Source organism: Lynx canadensis, chromosome B2 (assembly GCF_007474595.2).
Source record: "Lynx canadensis isolate LIC74 chromosome B2, mLynCan4.pri.v2, whole genome shotgun sequence".
Classification (NCBI taxonomy): domain Eukaryota; kingdom Metazoa; phylum Chordata; class Mammalia; order Carnivora; family Felidae; genus Lynx; species Lynx canadensis.
In genome coordinates this window covers 2870709-2890474 of record NC_044307.1, presented here as the reverse complement: position 1 = coordinate 2890474, position 19766 = coordinate 2870709, and the positions used below count along the sequence as shown (strand labels likewise).

The window sequence follows — 19766 nt, the reverse complement described above, 5'->3', positions numbered from 1 at the left end:
GCCCAGGATGGACAGCACAGGTCCGAAGACACAGGGGGAGACCGTCACAGCTGTGCCAAACATCACAGGGTCTTTCCTCGCACTTCGCTGTTGGGATTTCACGTGACATATACGGGAAAGGCCCACAAAGTATTTGGAGAACGTGGGTGCATCGCGTAGCCCACGATGGGTAAGCGGCCTAGAGGACTTTATAACGTATAATGAAAATCATGTTTAGGCACCGTCTCTGCATGAGATTGTTTACTTGAAAACGCGTTCTCAGATGGGGTGTTAAGACTGCTGAGGCAAGAGGGATTACGATAAGGTCCGGAAGACTATTTCATTCCACAGACCACTAATTTGGGGGCTTGCTGCAGATATGTGCCACACGAGCAGCTGGGAATATTTAACTGCTCTGCAGTCTACGCGTCTTATTTTCTGCGAAGGAGCCCTTGCAACTGAGCATTCTGTTGATGGCAGACACAAACTAACGACAGATATATTTTTACCGCTGTCCACCCGGAAAGACTTCCTTTCATTTGAAAACTTTAACATTCTCTGCGAAGCACAGCGTGTGGGTTTAAGTATCTAATTAAGTAGCCTAAGGCGTGCTTAGTTAGATCTCCGGATTCCCGGATCCCATCTTCCCAACTGACTCGTGCTTCGTGCCCATCTCGGATACTCCACGGTGACGAAAAGAATTTCATCTTGTAAGCGGACACGCAGGAATGACCCTCAGGAAATAGGACGACCCATCTCCTCTGGCGCTGAGAACGTTCCACCCGGCTTAGCCTCCCGCTCGCGTCCGACACTCTCGTCCTGTCCGCTTTGCGCTTTCGCAGACGCTGGGTTGGGAGCTCGGGTTTTGCCCTGCAAGCCTCGGAGCTCGTTTTGCGCTTTCCGGGTGCGGCCCGGACGTGGGGGTGGGGCTGGGGGCTGAGGACCCCGCGTGCGCGCGCGTGCAGGGCCCTGGGGCCCCTGACCTCCACGTGTGCGCGCTCCGCCCGCAGGTCGGGGCTGGACCCCCGCTGTCCGGGTCGCCGCGCATCACGTCGTGGCCCAGTGGGAACAGCTGAGATGTCCCCTCTTCCTCCGACATCCCCCCCCATGCGCAGATCACCGCAGCGCGCGCGTTCGCGCCCGCAGATCCCGGACTGGCCGCACCTGTAACCCGCCCCTTCGACGAACCCACTGGACCGAGGGTCGCCGAAGGAGCGGGGGCGGCTGGACCGCCCGGTCGCACCGGAGAGAGGCAGCAAAGAAAATTGCCGAGTTGGGAACCTGCAGTATTTCCCAAGCTGCCTGGATGCGCTCAAAGCTCCGCGGGCCTGCGTGGCGGTGCGGTGCTTTGCTCCGCGAGTCCCGGGACCAGGCCGCGCGCGGAAGCCACCGTCCTGGTCAACAGCACAGGTGCCAGGAAGCGCCTCCCCGACCGGGGCCGGAGGGGACGGGGTGAGGGGGGCGAGGAGGAGAGAGGGGGGCGGGGACGGGTTAGCCCCGGCTGCCCAGGCCACGTGCCGGGAGCCCCCCCAGTTCTGTATTCGCGGAGCCAGCGGCCGGGAGCACGTCCGTGCATCATGCGGGTGAAATGACATCTGTGTGTTTATGTATTTATTTATTTGATTATTTATTTACTTTTTCCTTTACATCCCAGTCGGTTAGCATATAGTGCAACAATGATTTCAGGGGTAGATTCCAGTGATTCATCCCCTATGTGTAACACCCAGTGCTCATCCCAGCAAGTGCCCTCCTTGATGCCCTTTACCCATTTAGCCCACCCCCCACCCACAACCCCTCCAGTAACCATCTGTTCTCCATATTTAGGAGTCTCTTATGTTTTGTCCCCCCTCCCTGTTTTTATATTATTTTTGCTTCCCTTCCCTTGTGTTCACCTGCTCTGTGTCTTCAAGTCCTCAGATGAGTGAAGTCATGATATATGTCCTTCTCTGACTAACTTCGCTTAGCATAATGCCGTCCAGTTCCGTCCACAGAGTTGCAAATGGCCCGGGGTTTTGAGCTTTGATCAAACTGTTCCTCATCTCGTAGAGACAGATGAGAATGGTCGCTGGAACGATCAGAAACACCCGCGTCGGGTACTGTGTGTCCCTCGCACTGTCTTGTTTTTGTGTTTCTTGCACTTTTCGCGGTGACTGGAACGGAATAAATGTCCAGAAAAATACTGTATTGCTGACCACGTGCACAGTAGACGACCTTAGGGCTCGGGCCCAGCGCGCCTCCCTGCAGGCTCTGTGGCGCAATGGATAGCGCATTGGACTTCTAGCGCGGGCGGTGGAGGAATTCAAAGGTTGCGGGTTCGAGTCCCGCCAGAGTCGGAAGCGTTTTGCCACTCAGGGGCCGCTTGGTTTCAACTTTGTGGTGTTGGGTCCCCGCAGCTTCGTCATGAGCAATCCCACTCGTGTCTGCAGGGGCTCAGTGACCAAACAGAGCGAAAGGGAGTGAACGCTTGTAGCGAAGGTTCAACATTTGCATAAATGCTGCTATTTCTCTGTCGTGAGAAACGTCTTCCAACGTGCTGTTTTCCCGGTCTTGGCTGGAGGGTCGCGGGCGGGGGTTCCACGCTGCTCCTTCCAGAACATTGAAGTCGCGGGGGGGTTTGCAGCTGCTGACGCGCAGCCCGGGTCTGCACTCCCCCTTCCCCCACGGCGCCCCCAAAGCGCTCCTTGGAAGCACCCAAGTTCCAGCCCCAGAAACTTAACCAAAATTCAGTTTGCTTTTAAATGAATGGTGGGTGAGATCAGTAGCAATTATCCCCCTCCCCCCTTAACTGTGGAAATGGAGATAGAGCCGAAAAATACACCTGCTCTCCATCCTCGAACACTACTTCCTTCATTCTCTCCACTGGCGCGTAGTTTCGAGTATCCTTCCAGAAGTTATACATGCATGTGTATGTTATATAAACATATATTATACAATATATCTATATTATATAAGATTTATATATTTATATATAACCATATGGATCTCTGCGCCCGTCTTTCGTGTGTAATATCATCTCACATATGCAGTGTTGTTGTGTTCTTTATATAAGCTATGCAATATTCCATAGCAGGGGGTGTACAATTGCATCGTAAACACCTCACATCTTAAGTCCAGGTTGCAAGGCATCGCGTGGCCAGCCCTCCCCTTACTGAAGGCCCCCGGGGGGGTGGTCTTGTGTTTGCCATTAGGGAAACAGGACCACGGACCTACTGAATTCCCAGCAAAGCCTGCATCTGGCATGCTTCCGTGCGCTGAAAAGGGAGAACTGGTTGACCTCTACCTTTGCTTGTTGAGCATGGGGTCATTTATCTTCCAATAAAGCATTTTCTTGAACCACCTCTTGTGACATGGTGGGTTTTCTGCTCTTCAACTTGCACAACAATTTGGCAATGATGCGCGTTTCACTGCCGTCAGCCAGGGTAATAATTAACCTCCTACAGAATAGTGCCGATTACACACTCCTCATACCATGATATACATCGCATGTCCAGCAGGCCAGGCAATGAAATGAGGGGGTAGTTTCACAGCCTCTGACCCCTATTCATTCCTGCATAGATTTCTCAGTAAATTACCATGTTCTTACTATAGCTGCAATACCACTTTTCTAATATTAAATCCACACATGGATGATTTCTGAATTCTCCATGCCATTGCATGTTTTATCTGTTAATCCCTGCACCAAAATGCATGCCCTTAATTAAACGAGTTTTCTACTAAGTCTTGATACTTAGTATGCTAAATACCACTGTCTTTTTCTTCTTTAAAAGTCTCCTGACCAGCACAGTCACAGACTCACCTTTTCTCTTTGCCTTCCCTCAAGGATCTCAGTCCTACACTTCCTGCTTCCTGACATCTTTTCTCTAATGGTTATGTAATAGATTTTTTTTCCTGGTTTTCTAATTTTTGTATAGCCAGAGGACAACTCTCCTAGTGGTTAATCCTTCATGGGTGGAAGTAAAATTTTCATTAAAAAAAAAATAACACACGACAGAGATCACCAATTACTTTCACCATTTCATAGTACTTTTCTTAGATTTTTAGATTATTTGATCTATGCATGGGGCTGTTTAAGGACCCTCTTAATCAATTGATTGATTTCTTTTTATCTGCATATTCTATTCCCTATATCATTTTTCTTCATAGGAAACCATTTTAATGTATTAACTGTTCACATTGCCATTACATTAAAACATTACATGTTTTCTTACAGAATATGTAATATTTGGTGCATATCTTTTCCATATGACAAAATCGTACTTGGTATACATATCATTCCACTTCGGACTTTTTCTTTTTTTATACATTGGGATTTTAAAAAAATGTTTATTTATTTTTGGGAGGGAGACAGAATGTGAGCGGGGTAGGGGCAGAGAGAGAGGGAGACACAAAATCTGAAGCAGGCTCCAGGCTGCCAGCATAGAGCCTGATGCGGGTCTTGAACTCACAAGCTGTGAGATCATGACCTGAGCTGAAGTCAGACACTTAACCAACTGAGCTACCCAGGCACCCCTGACCCTTTTCCATAACCATCATTACTTTATACATCATTTAAATGCTGAGCACTATCTCATAGGGTGTATCTACCATATTTTACCTTTTTAAAAAATGCTTCTAAGAAGGTGCCGTTTTAGTCCCTGAGGCAAACATCCTCATTCGCATCCATTTGAAAGGCATCTACCGTTTACCGTCCAGATGTGCTGGTCTGTAAGTTACATTTCAAATACATAGTACCAAGTGAAAGAAATACGGTCACTGCTGCCGGTCCTGACCTCCCTTCCGGTATATCATATTTGTGTTTGGCTATGTAATAATACATTTCATATAAAATTAAAACGAGATAACTAAATGAAGGTCCAACTGTCAAGAAGCAGGCTTAGAAACTGGCTTGGGTCGGATGGTGCAGCGGTGTGAATGTATGTGAGGGAAGGAAATATTCAAGGTAGATCCTATCTTACTACATAAATAAATACATTGTCAGTAAACTTACAAGGTCGGGGGTTCGAAAAACAATAAAATGAGAACATTTGCTGTAGATGGGACTTGGTGAAACAAATCAATGGATACATTTCCTCACAGGTCATTGACATGCTCTCCAAGCTTCTCGGTGTCTTTCTTGTAAAATGCCTATTTCATAAACAGCAAATGGCTGGATCTTCTCTTTTTTCCAGTCTGACCATTTCTTGATTTCAGAGTGGGATTTTAAACTCACCGAGGATGTTGTAGAAATATCGCCGGTACCTGTTGAACGTGAGACTGGGTTCTATGTGTGTCTCTCGCGACGCGCGGATGTAGTAAGGCAGAGACCAGGACTGGAGAAAGCGTTCTCAGGCTCCTGATATTCAGTCATTGATTCATAGACAGAAAGTCAAAGGGCTCCCAGGGGGAGTTTTTCTCACTGTTAGGAAGGCCAAAAATAATACTTCAAGCTAAGGAAGTGTAAGAATTTCTGAAAGTTTGGCACCCTAATGTGTGACAGTTTCATTTATTCTCTCTGTCTTACCTGGGGAAAAAAGGATGATACGGGCAATGGAGAATCTGAGTAAGCATTAATATCCTACAAAGCTCTTTAGTAACAATTCTGGGTAATTGAGTGTACATCACTAAATAAGTAATACAGATTTTACCAGGTGGGAAATAAGAGTCAAACAACATTTTGTGCTTCTGCTAAAATTGTGACTTTTTGACAAGAGAAAGCTTTGATCCACATGAAAATTGTTTTTTGTTTTTTTAAAGATTTGATTTTTTAAAGTAATCTCTACACCCAACATGGGGCTTGAACTCACGACCCCAAGATCAAGACTTACATGCTCTTCTGACTGAGCCAGCCAGGCTCCCCATATGAAAATTGCTTTTATATACATTTTTATACACATTTCATATAATCCACACACACACACTTTTATAGACATTGGTTTTATAAACATTTTTGTATCTTTTTTGGTACAATGGAATAAAATTAATTTTTGAATGTGTAAAGGGGTCTTGAGGCTTGACCCCAGTGTCTTTATCGTTTTGAGGGGATTACAGACTAGGTAGGTCAGATAAGCATCAGAAACATCCTCGGCTTTACCTTTAACATTTTTGTATGAATCCTCATTTAAGAGTGTGGTCGATTTTTCTTTGGAATAGTAGTGAGACTCCAGCCCCAGCTAACGTATGGGTTAATCAGCACGAGCAGAACGGATGGTAGGTAAGTGGGATCCTTCCTTATCGTATAACAACTAATTTCTGACATGGAGTTAAATATTCCCCTGTGAGCAGCAACTTATCATAAACACTGAGGACCTCTGTTTTAATCGTGAAGTGTATGTACTATAATTGTCCCCGACTGACTGATAATCACTTTATACACAATTTTTATACCTATCTTTATGTTTGAATATGACTACGTTTTCTATAAGCTGAGAAATAAAAGATCATTGAAATGTATTTATATTTATGTATTTTACTTTATTTTTATGAAATAAAAATACACCCTCATACACAATTAACCCAGGAAGACTGTTCTCTTTTCAGTGTTAGTCTTTTTTTTTTTAATCCTAAATTTGGTAAATAAAAGGATTCTCACAATACTTCTGAGTCCAAGTCTGGAAAATGACAAAGCAAACCTAATTATTTCTATCATTCTTCCTTTTTAAAGTGGAAGAGCAAATCTTTCTGTCAGTTGGAGGCCATTCTAGAAAACCTGAAGGAGTTAGGCACAAAAGACATCTTCGGGGTTTTTACTCTTCTGAAGTTAGGCCCTACATTTGTGAAAATCAAGTCAAGAGGAATTGTCATGGGAGACAAAACATGAATACAAGTCAGAATTGTGTAAAAACGAGGCATAGTTGTTGTTGTTTTTTAACAGATAACATGTAAATCCACAGCAATAATAACAGTGACTATTGGGAACTTAAAAATATGTAGATTGTCTTCAAATTATTTAAAAATATACCAGGAGTACAAAGAGGCAACAGACTATTTCGGCGATTCAGAAAGAACTTCGGTTAACTTGGTACAAATAACTTGATAATTTTTCAGGAAAAAAAAAATCAAATTTTGCTCTTTTGCACGTATTTTCATCCCACAATTGTTTATTCTTTTCCTACAAATAAATCAATTAAAAATGACTATCTCATATTTTGATCATTTGTATACTGTTTTTTTTTTTTAAATTTAAATGTTTATTTACTACCGAGAGACAGAGGGACACAGAGTGTGAGCAGGGGAGGAGCAGAGAGAGAGGGAGACACAGGATCTGAAGCAGGCTCCAGGCTCGGAGCTGTCGGCACAGAGCCCGACGTGGGGCTCGAACTCACAAACTGTGTGAGTTCATGACCTGAGCTGAAGTCAGCCGCCTGACCAACGGAGCCACCCAGGCGCCCCTGTGTACTGCCTTTTAAATGAACCTTACTATATCTCTCTATGTATGTATTTAAATATACACACATACAGCATCAGATGTATCTGCGGACATTACCGGGGGTCCACGGAGGGTGGCACCGGGTGCCAATCACCCCTGGTTGAGAATCACTGTTCTAACCCTTTTGCCTCTCATGTCTCGCTGATCTGATGCCACAGAATACATCACATCCAGACTCTTCACGCCACAGCCCACGCCCTGACCATCAGGGAGAAGTGATGGGGAGAAGGTGTGCAGGGGAGGAAAGGGGAAGGTCGGAGAAGAAAAAGAGGCTGAGGCGAGGGCAGTGGGGAGGAGGGACACGCAGGAGAAGGGTGGAGGGGTGGAGGGTGCCCCTGCCCCTGCCCGTCACAGAGCAGTTCAAATACTGGAGGCAGGAACTTAGAACCCTCACCTCAACCCATGTTGTAAGACCTACATTTTAATACTGATGTATTACTGAGATTCCACACAGAGGGAGAAAGAAAGAAACAGAAAGGAGGGACGAAGGAAGCACCGGCAGAGGAGAAAGACATGCAAGCCCACCGACTTAAAAAGGGTGACGTGCGGGCAGCAATAGGGAGAAAGGGGAAGACCCGCTCTTGCTGCCTAAAACGGCGGTTACGTAAAGTTGCAGACTTTGAAACTAAAAGGGGGGTGTGTCAGAAGTGGGATTCGAACCCACGCCTCCATGCGGAGACCAGAAGCCCCGAGCGCGGGAAGCGAAGCTTGAGTCTGGCGCCTTAGACCACTCGGCCATCCTGACACCCGCGAAGGGCGGGCCGCTAATCGGCTTGTAAACGCACCAGAGGGAACCGGACTCCGCCCGGCGAGCGCCAGCCCACTGCGCCTGCGCGATGCCGGAGGCGAAAGGCGAGTTTGCCGGAAGCCGGGGGCTGAGGCGCGCGGAACCGGAGCCGGGACCCGGGGACACCCGGGGGGACCCGGGGGACGCCTCCGCCCCGCCGGGTGGGGGTGAGGAAAGCGCGGGCCGCCGAGCCCCCCCCCCCCCCCCCCCCCGGCTTCCCGCGGGGCTCACGCCCCTCCCCCCACGGTTAAGTTCAGAAGGTAACAGGTGCCGCGAGACCCGGAGAGCAGGGCTTAGCGCCCCCTGCCCGGGCCCACCTGGAAGTGTCCTCCTAAGAGTAAGCGGCGGCTGGATTGTTTTTTCGGTCAAGTCGAAATGATTAAATGTTATTCCCCCAGGCATAGGTTTGTCGCGTTAGTTTTAATGCCTGGAATTCCGTGTCATTTCTGTGCCAAAATAGCACGAACACACGACTTCGTAGGAGTTGGCATCGTGGGTACTGCATGAACTTGACGCATGATTTTCCTCATATTTGGCCAAAGTGGCATTTGTCTTCATGAATTGAAAAGCCCAAACATAATGCCTTAAATTAATGATAACGGAAGTATTGACTCGAAGGAGGTGAGTAGTCCGGGGCTGGCGCTGCCGCCTCCTTTGGGTGGGTGGGAATTTGCCCCCCACCCCCCCCACCCCGGTCTCTCTGCAGGTGCTCGCGAGCCGCTAAATCGCGAACCACGAGCACGGTTTCCTCACCCGCCGCTCACTCCTGTCTTGGGATGAGTTGGGGCTCGCGATGCAACGTGAGGGACAAAGCTGGAGGCGGCCCTGCACCCCCCACCCCCACCCCCGGCCCTAAAGAACCCAGACCCTCCATTTCCGAAACTACGGGGACAGTCCCGCAGGCGACAGCCAGGCTTAATCCCCCTGCGTTGTGTCAGGTCAGACCCTCCTCCTCTCCATCTTCCCTGCGTTCTCTTGAGGATGCCCTTCAGTCGTTCCAGTTCCTAAAAAAGCCTCGTGCCGGTTTCCCCCACCGGCAGCGGAGGGAGCCCGCGCGTCCGCTCTGCAAGCACCTGAGGAGGAAATAGTGTGTCCGACGGTCCTTCTGCCCCAAACCGCGAGTCCCCTTCGGCAATAATTGGGTCCAGGAAGAACCTTCACTCTCCCTGTAGCTGTGCGCGTTAACCGGCTCTTTAAAGAATGTCCAGGGTGGCGGTTACGCGGTCTGCTTAAGGATGAGATGACCCGGGTCGCTGAGCCACACTTTGGGGGGCCCTGGTAGTTCCTGGAACCTTAGATCACTTCTCTTCCTGGTAGCTCGAATTCTGCACGGAATTTAGTTATTTATAAGACAAGTTAGCCCTGCCTTTCCAGGGCCTGGGTAGCTCAGTCGGTAGAGCATCAGACTTTTAATCTGAGGGTCCAGGGTTCAAGTCCCTGTTCAGGCGGCAGTTGAACTTTTTTCCCCCCAGCCACATGGCAGTTGAACTTTTTTCCCCCCAGCCACATGTGGAAGAGGAACCTGCACGTGGTCCACATGAACTCCCACATGAACTCGTTGTCTTTGCCCACGTGAAGGCCCAATCTAGCCTCATTTAATTATTCCTTCTAAGAGCGAACTAAGCCACTCCTAGATTTTGCAAGGGAATGTAGAATTGTGGGCGATAGGAGGAAAGACACCAAAAAACTTTCGAGTGAATTACTATGAGATGTGCCCTTTTAAAATTCCCTTGCACAACGTGGGGGTGACTGTCTAGAAGGAGGGGTGCAGTTTGATTAGATCCTGCCCGGGTACCATTGTGGTCACTTTGATCCCTGGGCGTCCCCCAGCTTGTTCAGCAGACGCCAGTGCACGGCTACTGCCCCGCTCTGCAACACGGAGGTGAAGAACTGAAATCCAGACACATCCTGAAATCGTGTTCACCATCCGCTTTGTGCTTTCGTTGAAAAGCTGCCCCTCCCGGGGTGCCCGGCCGGCTGGGTTGGTAGGAAGTGCGACTCTCGGTCACCCGGTTGTGCGCTCGAGCCCCATGTCGGTATGGAGATTACTCTCAAAATCTTTAAAAAGGGAAAGCTACTCCCCTTCTCCTGGGGTTTAAATCATCTGTAGAAGCTCTGGAAAGGAGGTTCTTTCCATTTGTTCTGTGTAGGGTGCCATAGGCTTTGGTAAGTCCTTAGATGGCGTTTTGCTTAAAAAGTCAAGGTTTTCACCTGGTGGATACTGTGTGTGCAAAGCAAGAGTGCATTTGCTTCATCACTGTGTTCCTCGTTTCCACCGCGTGATACCCCTGCAGGAGAACACGTGTCTGGGGAGTGGTACCAGCTTCCCTTCCTTGGCTGGACCCCTGACAGGGCGACAGGGAGCCTCCCCATCTAGGTGTGCCTGACGTAAAGATGTCAAACAACTCCTCATTAAAAGATCCAAAGTCTGCTGTTCTCCAGGTTGAGTTCCTGGCCTGCTCTTGAATCTTAATTCAGTCGGAGAAAGGCTGAGATCTCCCAGATGAGCGGAAGGAACCCACAGCTTCCGGGACACTCGGGCTCTCCCCAGAGTGTGGACCAATTTCCTAGAGTCTTGGACGGGTGCCACAGCCCGTCATCACTGAGCAGATCGTTTCACCTCCACACTGTGCATTTGCTGAAAGCTGATTTATGTGCACACACACGGGAAACGAACCAGAAAAGTCGAGTTCGAAGAAGGGCAGGCTCCATTTGGGGGTGTTTTCGCTGGAGTCCGCCACCGACTGCCAGAAGCGGGCAGTGGGGTAGAGCAGAGGGGCCCTGGGAGATCACGTTTCCTACAGTCCAGGCAGAGCAGGACACCAGGTTCCCGCAGGACCTCGGGGACAGCTGTGTCCCCTGGCCGCGGTGACCAAGGAGGAAGCCCAGGAGGAGACGGGGAGGAGCTGGAGTCGAGCTGACAAGACCGGGCACCTGCCAGGGAGTCTGCTGCCCCCTGTCGAGTTTTTCCTGCACTTTGTACCTGGGATTTCCCAGGTCCTTCGGAGCCGGAAGAAGGGCGGTGCGCCCACCTCGGAGGCTTCTCCTGCTGGAAAAGACCGTTTCCCTCGTCCCCACTGTTGGCAGGTGTTTCCTGCTCACTCGCCCCTCCTTCCTCTTCTCCACCTCGCCGCTGCCTCCCCTCCTTTTCTCTCTGGTCTCTTCTCTGCTTCCTTCTCCGTCTCCCCCCGCGTGTCACCTCCAGTCTCTAAAGGCAAAGTGGGGCGGAATTAAAACACGCCGGCCCCACTGCGCACTGTAGTGACTACATGATCTGGAGGAGAAACACCAGGTTGCTGTCGTTGTTACATGAAGGGTGGTAACAACAGGATCTATGCTACATCACTAGTGGGCTTTTTTTAATGCCATACAAATAGTTTACATTTTATATGAAATACAATAAATATGTGACTATGTTAGTAACATAACCAGAATAACTAATGACAGAGAAATGAGCAGTGGTTCCCTAACTTCGAGGCCTGTTGAGATCACCCGGGAATATCCAACACCTACTGAGGGCTGGTTCCCACCTCCAGACATTCTAATTTCATCGGTACTGGGTCCCACCCCCCATCAGGGATTTTAGAAGCTTCCAGGTGATTCTAATGTACAGCAAACTTCTATGTACATTGAGAGCTTTGCCAAGGGTGGTTCGTGTAAGACCAAGGTCTCCATCGCCAGAGACCTTGTTAGAAAATCCAGAACCCCCGGACATACACTATGTCTACTGCAGGAGAATCTGCATTTGACAAAATACGCGGGTAGTCCCAAAGCCCCTTAGAGTGTGAAGAGTCACATGTGTCGGGAAAAACCGTCAAAGTCTTGGAAATAGGCGACAGAAAATTACTGGGTGTCCTTTCAGTGAAGTGTTGGACATTGTCTGTCGGACTTTTGGAAATTGTTTGGTTCTGAGTGTGCACCTTTAACTGAATTTCTATCTATTAAGCTATTCCAGAGTTTTGTATGGTAGAGGCTGGCTTGTAGATAGTTGATCATAATGCAACTGATGTCTGTCCATAGCAAAAATTCAAATACATTTTGCCCCATAGGGAAGATAATCTCAAGTATTACTGTCTTATAGATTGCTAACCCGTTTCCCATTAATTACTCATTTACTAATCTCCTCAAGAGTCATGGGGTAGAATTTGTTATCCTAAATGTACAGGTGCAGGGAGGGGCGTGAGGGGCAAATACCCTAAGACAGCACCCGCTGTGGAGGGATGCGGCCTAAATTCAGGCACATCTCTAGGTGATTCAAGGAGCTTGTGTTTTGCGCTCCTCTGTCTTAATATTTTGGGTTGTTTCGTTTTCTCGCCAGCTCCATCGAAGCTCGTCCCTTCCCGCCGTTTCAGTTCGGAGCAGCTGGGAATTGCTACTTCGTGTAGACTTTCCGTTTTTCTTTTTTCTAATCTATCCGGTCTGAAAGCGATTTTGATCAGGTGTTTACTGCCCAGCGCTGAGACCAACGGACACATAATTCCGGGGCAGGTAAGGGGCTGGCCCCGGGCACCCCAATCCTTGCCTGCCGCGGCCCAGGTTCCGGCTGCTGCAGGGAGCCGGGAGTTCGAGTCCCGCCGCCGGCAAACCTGGGCTTGAGCCCGTGCGCCACCGGTTCGCAGGCGCCTTCACCTGCCCCTTCGACTCCACTTGCACCTCGTCCCCGAGCGCGGGCCCTACGCCCTGGATGCTCCGGGGAGGCCCCTCCGTCGCCTCACCTGTCCCGGCAGGTGCCCGTCCCTTTCCGCCCAAACACCCCCCACCCCCTGCCCCCGACGCGCCCCCCGCCCCGCGTGCCTGGACACACACCTCACTGGCGCCTGCGACGTCTGCAGCTCAAAGTTCTCAGCTCAACATCCGGGAGCATTTCCGGGGCGCACTTCGCATCCAGGGAAAGCGGCCCGGAGCAACGATCAGCCCCCACACGGAAATTGCCTTAAAACGAGAGGTGGAATCCAAGCAGGAAGCCCCCCGGGAGCCCAGCGCACCCCGGAAGTTTGCTGCTCTCAAAAGGGCGAGGCCAAAAGCTGCACCCGTTGTCTCCCCGTCGGGGAATCGAACCCCGGTCTCCCGCGTGACAGGCGGGGATACTCACCACTATACTAACGAGGAGGACGCGTTAGCGCCCCGAAAGTTCTCCTATAGAGGAGTTCACACGCTGGGTCCTGACCTTTCCTGCGCACGGGATTCCTGAGAGACGCGCCCATCTTCACAGGAAAGATTTGTTATAAAATCCAAGAGAACAGATTTCCCAGTGTGACCTGGAAAATGCAAACACGACAGCCCGCAGGAGATCAGACGTTGCCGTGCACAGTTTTATCACTCTGGCACAGAAATGTTCCTTAACAGCAGGACCCCCGAGCTAGACGCACTTCCTCTGCTTCGGTTCGCCACGGTGAGAATCGTCTGTGTTGTGCGTGAATTTGTACACGGAGTACGGAGAAGAGCTTACTCTTAAAATCTAATCTCAGATTCTGCAGCGCTGACATCGAGTGGGTTATCTGTGAATAGCCTTTTAGCGGTGGAAATCCCACCGTTAGGAATATTCCTCGGTGAAATTCCAGCCCCAGAGCCAGAGGGGGCTTCCCAGGTGGTCTTTGTAGAAATTCCAGGGAGCAAAGAATCGAAGACACACTTCCTGGATGAGCATGACTGAAATGAACGTGTGTCCTGACCGGAGAGAAAAGCAATAGGAGTCGCACGACCTCGGCACAAACCTCTACAAACAGGTTTGGCTTAAGGCAACAGAAACGCGTTCCTCTCAGTTTTGGAGACCAGCAGAGGGAGATCAAGATGCCAGCGCCAGGAGGGCTCTGAGAAGACTCTTTCCTGGCTTCCCAGGTGGCTCCGGGCCATCCTGCCTGTTCCTTGGCCTCTGGCTGCCAAGTTCCAATCTCTGCCTCTCTCTGTGTCTCTGTGGGTCCTCTCTTATAGGGACACCAGCCACTGGATGTAGGGCCCAGCCCAGCCCAGTAGGACCCGATCTTAATTTAACTAATGACATCTGCAAAGACCTATTTCTAAGTAAGGTCGCGCTCTGAGGTTCTGGACAGACACAGATTTCCAGGGGGTGGTATTTAACCCGCTGCAATTAAGAATGAAAGATAAAGCGTTTGTGCATAAACTCCGTTGACTGCGCCAGAGTATACACTAAGAGCTGGAAAGGCACTGATGAAGTTTGGTTGTGGGGAAAGGGAAGGGAGAGTATACAGTCGTCTGATACTGTTGCTCCAGTAAAAATGGAAGGAAATTGTAAAAAGAGGAGGACAAAGCTGTCAAATGACATAATGATGGTGATAACACAACATACAAACTTTCCAAAATATTGGAAACGGCAAAATGTCAACATAGCCTCGTTTCCAAAGAGACATTAAAGACCTAAACAAATGGAGAAGTATATAATTTTGTGGTAGGGGGACTTAGTATCTCAAGGATAGCATTTCTCCCTAAAGCGATCTATGAATTCCACATTATTCTAATATTCATCCCAACAATTTTTTCAAGAGCTTTTTGTAAAATTGTATGTAAGTGTATCGGGCCCATAATAGCAAGGCCACTTTTACTACAGATACGGAGAGGATCGCCTGTAAAGCTTGCAGAACTCATCAGACACTCCAGGAATGAATATATTGTCGCATCACAGACACTGGCATAGAACCTCAAATTGGTTAAACAGGACAGAGAGCTCAGGAGATCAGTCTTTGGTGTATTGAGAGGGGTGGCATTCAGGGCAGAGGACAGTTCAGGCTACTTAGTAAATGGAGCGAGGAAAAAAATGTAGTTTTCTCATGGAGGGAAATATGACATTGGATAAAGATGAACACTAGAAAGATCAAGGATATAAATGGCACAACCAAAATTTAAAGCTCTCAGTAGAGAGTATGTGAATCAGCCAGGAACCTGTATGTGCTAGCCTGGGGAATAATGTGGAGACATTTAATATAGTAAATTTAATAGAATTTAATAATTTGTATAGAAATGTAATATAGTAAATTGTATAGCAGATATAGTAATATAGTAAATTCCGTTAATGATGGAAGAGCTGATGTGGTCAATGGGACAGAGACTATCAATGTAGGAAGCCACACAGGCTAAAAGGCCTGGCTCTCTGGGAGAACTTGACACCCCCGCAGATTTGCCCTCGAAGGCATTTGATGCCCTGAGGAGATACAGCTGAGACCAAGCAGTGGCGAGTAATACTTTCACTCTGGCTTCTCTCCCCTAATCTCCATCCAGTGCCCAACACTGATTTCAACCCAACCAGAAGTCACCTGACGAGGTAAAGTGAGGACTGCAGCTTGCGTGGTCCAGCATCTTCGTGTTAGAAAGCACGAACGAGCCCAGGTCGTGGATAAATCTGAGCACAGACATGCGAGGCCTCCCCTTCTGCTCCTCACCATCCAGTCTCAGCATTTGACTAAAATTTAACTTACATTCAAAAAGCTAATGCTCTGGACGCATGAGGGTGCCCTCAAACCCTTCCAAAAAAAGAAAGGCAAAGCACCATCCTCCTTTTGGAAAGAGGGGAATTGGAATTCTCCAGACCCAGGATCTCATCACACCAGCTCTGTTCTCTGTGAACTGAAGGCAAGGAGAACGTGCAGCTACTCCAGGTTACGGAGCCCGCGGTAGAAAGAGGGGTAGACGTGACCTGGTTCCGCCATCTTTTTTTGGCCTCCAATCTCCCACCAGCGCAACTAAGCTGCAGACAGGTGGGAGGTTGGCCTGGGAAACACCGTCTGGGGAGTTGAGCCCTGCTGATGTCGAGAGTAATTCAGAGGATGGGGATCCACCCACAAGTGAGTGAGTGATCCACCCCCATCATGAGAATGTGTATTCGAGCAGCAAAGATTGGAAACACTGGTTAAATACGACACAGAAATGCTACAGGGTCAAGACAACTTTGACCGGTTTGTGCATATGAAATTAATAGCTTCTTGTAACCGAATTATAGCTTAAAATGAAAACACAACTTGTGCGGAGAAAGGTTAACTGCAATTCAAATAATGGAATTGCAAGAAACTAAAGAGAAAAAGAAAACAGTGCACCAAGACCTCCCTTACGTTAGTAAGTCAAGCACGTCAACGCAATAGAAAAACAGGCAGTCAGGGGCGCCTGGGTGGCGCAGTCGGTTAAGCGTCCGACTTCAGCCAGGTCACGATCTCGCGATCCGTTGAGTTCGAGCCCCGCGTCAGGCTTTGGGCTGATGGCTCGGAGCCTGGAGCCTGTTTCCGAGTCTGTGTCTCCCTCTCTCTCTGCCCCTCCCCCGTCCATGCTCTGTCTCTCTCTGTCCCAAAAATAAATAAAAAACGTTGAAAAAAAATTAAAAAAAAAAAAAAAAAGAAAAACAGGCAGTCAAATAAATACATAAGTAAACCGGAATTGGGGAGAAAATTCAAGTGTATAAATCCAAACACGCGTAGAGATATTCAACCTCACTGTGATACCAAAATGCAAGCCATTACTTCAACAAACTTATTTCCACTTGATAGGATAAAAATTAAATGTACAGAAGTGACAACCGTTGGAGAAGATTTGAAGACACAGTACCCTTTATACTTTGCCCAAAGAGCCTGTGGTGGTGAACCTCATGTGGGAACTTGCCCGGATCAGATATCTGGCTAAACATCGTTTCTAGGTGTGTCTGTGAGGGTGTTTCTGGATGAAATTGGCCCCTGAATTAGGGGGTTCGGTAAAGCCATTCGCCTTCCCCAATATGGGTGAGCACCATCCCAGCCGCTGAGAGCCTGAATAGGACAAAAGGGCAGAGAAAGACTTGGGCCCTCTGCCTAATTGCTCAAAGCTGGTGACAGCGGCCTTCCCTGGCTCCCTGATTCTCAGGCCTTCGGACTCAGGTTGAATTAGGACGGGGCAGACGTTATGGCTTGGATGTTTGGTTATCCCCCAGTTCATAGGTTGAAATCTTGCCCTCCAACGTGATGGTGTTTAGAAGCGGATCCTTTGAGAGGTGACTAGTTCCGAGTTAGTCCCTACTGGGTTGGATTAATGCCCTTTCCAGGAGACCCCGAAGAGCTCCTTCGAGGAAGCTCTCTCTCATCAGACAATTGAAGCTGCTAGCACCTTGATCTTGACTTCCCAGGCTCTGAAACCGAGGAGTAAATTTCTGTTGTTTAGAAGCCCCCAGTCTGTGGAAATTGTCACAGTAGCCACAAGGGACTAAGACAGGCGTGCGTCTTTACAACTTTGGGAAAACAGTTCTCGTTACCTCCAATGGTTACACATTTATGCGACCTGACAAATCAACACTTTGTCTCCTAGGAACATACTCACACGTTACACAGGCATACTTTGCTCTCTTGAGCTTCGCTTTACGGCTGTTATGACTGTTGTTCTTATAAACTGTAGGTTTGTGGCAACCCTGCGTCCTGCAAATTTGCCGGCACCATTTCTCCAAAGGCATTTGCTCACTTCGTGTCCTTGTGTCACACTTTGGTAATCTCACAATATTTCAACCTTTTCATTATTCTTAATTTGTTGTGGTGATCTGTGATCCATGAGCGTTGAGGCCCCCATCGTAACTGTTTTGGGGTGCCACGAACCGTGCCCAAATACGAGAGCGAAATTAATCGAGAATTGTGTACAGTTTGGCAGCTCCATTGACCGGCCTTCCCCATCTCTCCCCTTCCCTCTTCTCGGGCCTTTCTTTTCCCCGAGACACAACCATATTGAAATCAGGGCCGATCGATAGCCCTACAGCGCCTCTAAGTGTTCAAGGGGAGGAGGAGTGGGGCACCTCACTTTAAAATCGAAAGCTGGATGTGATTAAGCTCAGCGAGAAAGGCATGTGGAGAGCCACGGCAGGCCGAAAGCTAGGCCTCTTGTGCCAGCCGCCAAGTTGTGAATGCAAAGGAAAGTGAAAAAATTGTAGCTCCAGCGAACACACAAATGATGAGACGTGACACAGCCTTATTGCTGATGGTGGAGACAGTTCGAGCGGTCCGCATAGAAGATCAAACCAGCCCCAACATTCCCTGAAGCTAAAGCCTTGTCCAGAGAGCAAGGCCCCGACTCTCTTCAATTCCAGGAATGTTGTTCCTGAACCATTGATCAACAAATCTATCTTTCCGCCTCTGGTTTGAAATGCCCTCTTTATCATAGACTAAATGTCCTTATGTGATTTGGTTTATTTCTGGACTTTGTATTTGACCGCACCGATCAATTTGTCCATTCATTTGTGAGTGCCACAATTTTTTTGTAGGTTGATGTTTATCGTTGAATGTTGGGGTCTTCTAAGCGTACTCAGGTCCTCTGCAAAGAGGGATCATTTTACTCCTCTTCCAAATTTTATGTCTCTGATATTTTTCATCTAACTGCATTCCCCATACTGCCAGTAGACAATATTGAGTAGCAGTGGGAGTAGTGACCAGCTGTATTCTTAGTGGAAATGCCCATAGTGGTTTCCTGTTAAATAAGCTGCTTAAACTGCTGGTTTCAAGATGGGGGTGTGTGTGTGTGTGTTCAGAGAAAGTATTCATTAATTTCTATTTTCTTGAACTTTTAAGTGAGGAACGGGTGTTGAATTTTACCTAATTTTTCAGTATCCGTATCGATGTGGTTTTGGACTGGTGGGGGGCCCAGGGCCGATGGCCTTGAAAGAATTCTTGAGTCGTCTTTGTGCAAAAAGGTGGTTTTATTAAGGCATGGGGACAGGACCGTGGGCAGGAAGAGCGGCTCTGGGGTCGTGAGGAGGGACTGATTGCACACTTGGGAGTTGGGGGACTTAAAGGTAAAAGGGAAGTTTCCAAAATGACTTTCATATGCTAAAGAGGACTCAGAAGATACCAGAGGCCTGGCTATTGTCAAGCTAAGGTGGTTTTCCCTCTAGCGAAGCATGAACATTAAGACCGTAGGGGTTCCCGGAGGAATGTTATACTCTGCCTGCCTCAAGAATTTGTCAATGAGCTGCAGGTTCTAAGGAAATTTAGTTCTGCCATTTCCTTCTGTCCTTGTTCCCCACACCACTGTGGAGGGGAGGGGCATGTTGGGGCTCCAGGAAACTAAGTCTAGAGGTGTCTGGAGATTGCCTTTTTTCTTGTAAATCATGAAAACACTTACAAACTGATGGAGACTCAAGTCCTGCACGACTGTGATCTCTATCAGTCAACCATTTGTTTTCCCCTTTCTTTGGTTCTTGGGCGACCAGGGGAGCCTGAGGAATGTCACAAAGAGCCCACCCGTCTGGGCAGAGGTGGGGGCGGGGGGGGGGGAGGTTGGAGGGTGTCACCTTGCCGTATGCTCCTTCATCAGTATCAGAAGAGATCATATGGCTTTTCCCTTTACATCTATTAATGTGATATATCCTTATCCTTTAATGGACTTCATAAAAATGGGACAATCTTGAATTCCTGGACTAAATCTCACTCTGTCAGAATGGTGTTGGACTCTGTTTGCTAATGTCAGTATTTTCAGATTGATATTCGTGTATGATCATCACATGTACATTTTTTTACTGTTAGGTTCAGACATTAATGCTATAATTGCTTCATAAAAAGAATTAGAAGGTATTCCTTCATGTTCTATGTTCTAGAATAATTTATGTAGCACTCAGACTATCTGATGTTTGTAGATTTGACAGAA

General features: G+C 48.3%; 4 non-coding genes across 4 annotated transcripts; 2 read left to right on the top strand and 2 right to left on the bottom strand.

Annotated features, from left to right (window-relative positions):
* Positions 1 to 2222: 2222 nt before the first annotated feature.
* Positions 2223 to 2312, top strand: TRNAR-UCU. Its single transcript is given in 2 exon segments — positions 2223 to 2259; positions 2277 to 2312. It is a non-coding gene; the product is annotated as a tRNA-Arg (tRNA).
* A 5711-nt stretch (positions 2313 to 8023) lies between these two features.
* Positions 8024 to 8129, bottom strand: TRNAL-CAA. Its single transcript has 2 exons — positions 8092 to 8129; positions 8024 to 8069 (listed from the first exon to the last, which is right to left on the bottom strand). It is a non-coding gene; the product is annotated as a tRNA-Leu (tRNA).
* A 1417-nt stretch (positions 8130 to 9546) lies between these two features.
* On the top strand, positions 9547 to 9619 carry TRNAK-UUU. Its single transcript has one exon. It is a non-coding gene; the product is annotated as a tRNA-Lys (tRNA).
* A 3589-nt stretch (positions 9620 to 13208) lies between these two features.
* On the bottom strand, positions 13209 to 13280 carry TRNAD-GUC. Its single transcript has one exon. It is a non-coding gene; the product is annotated as a tRNA-Asp (tRNA).
* Between the last annotated feature and the right edge of the window lie 6486 nt (positions 13281 to 19766).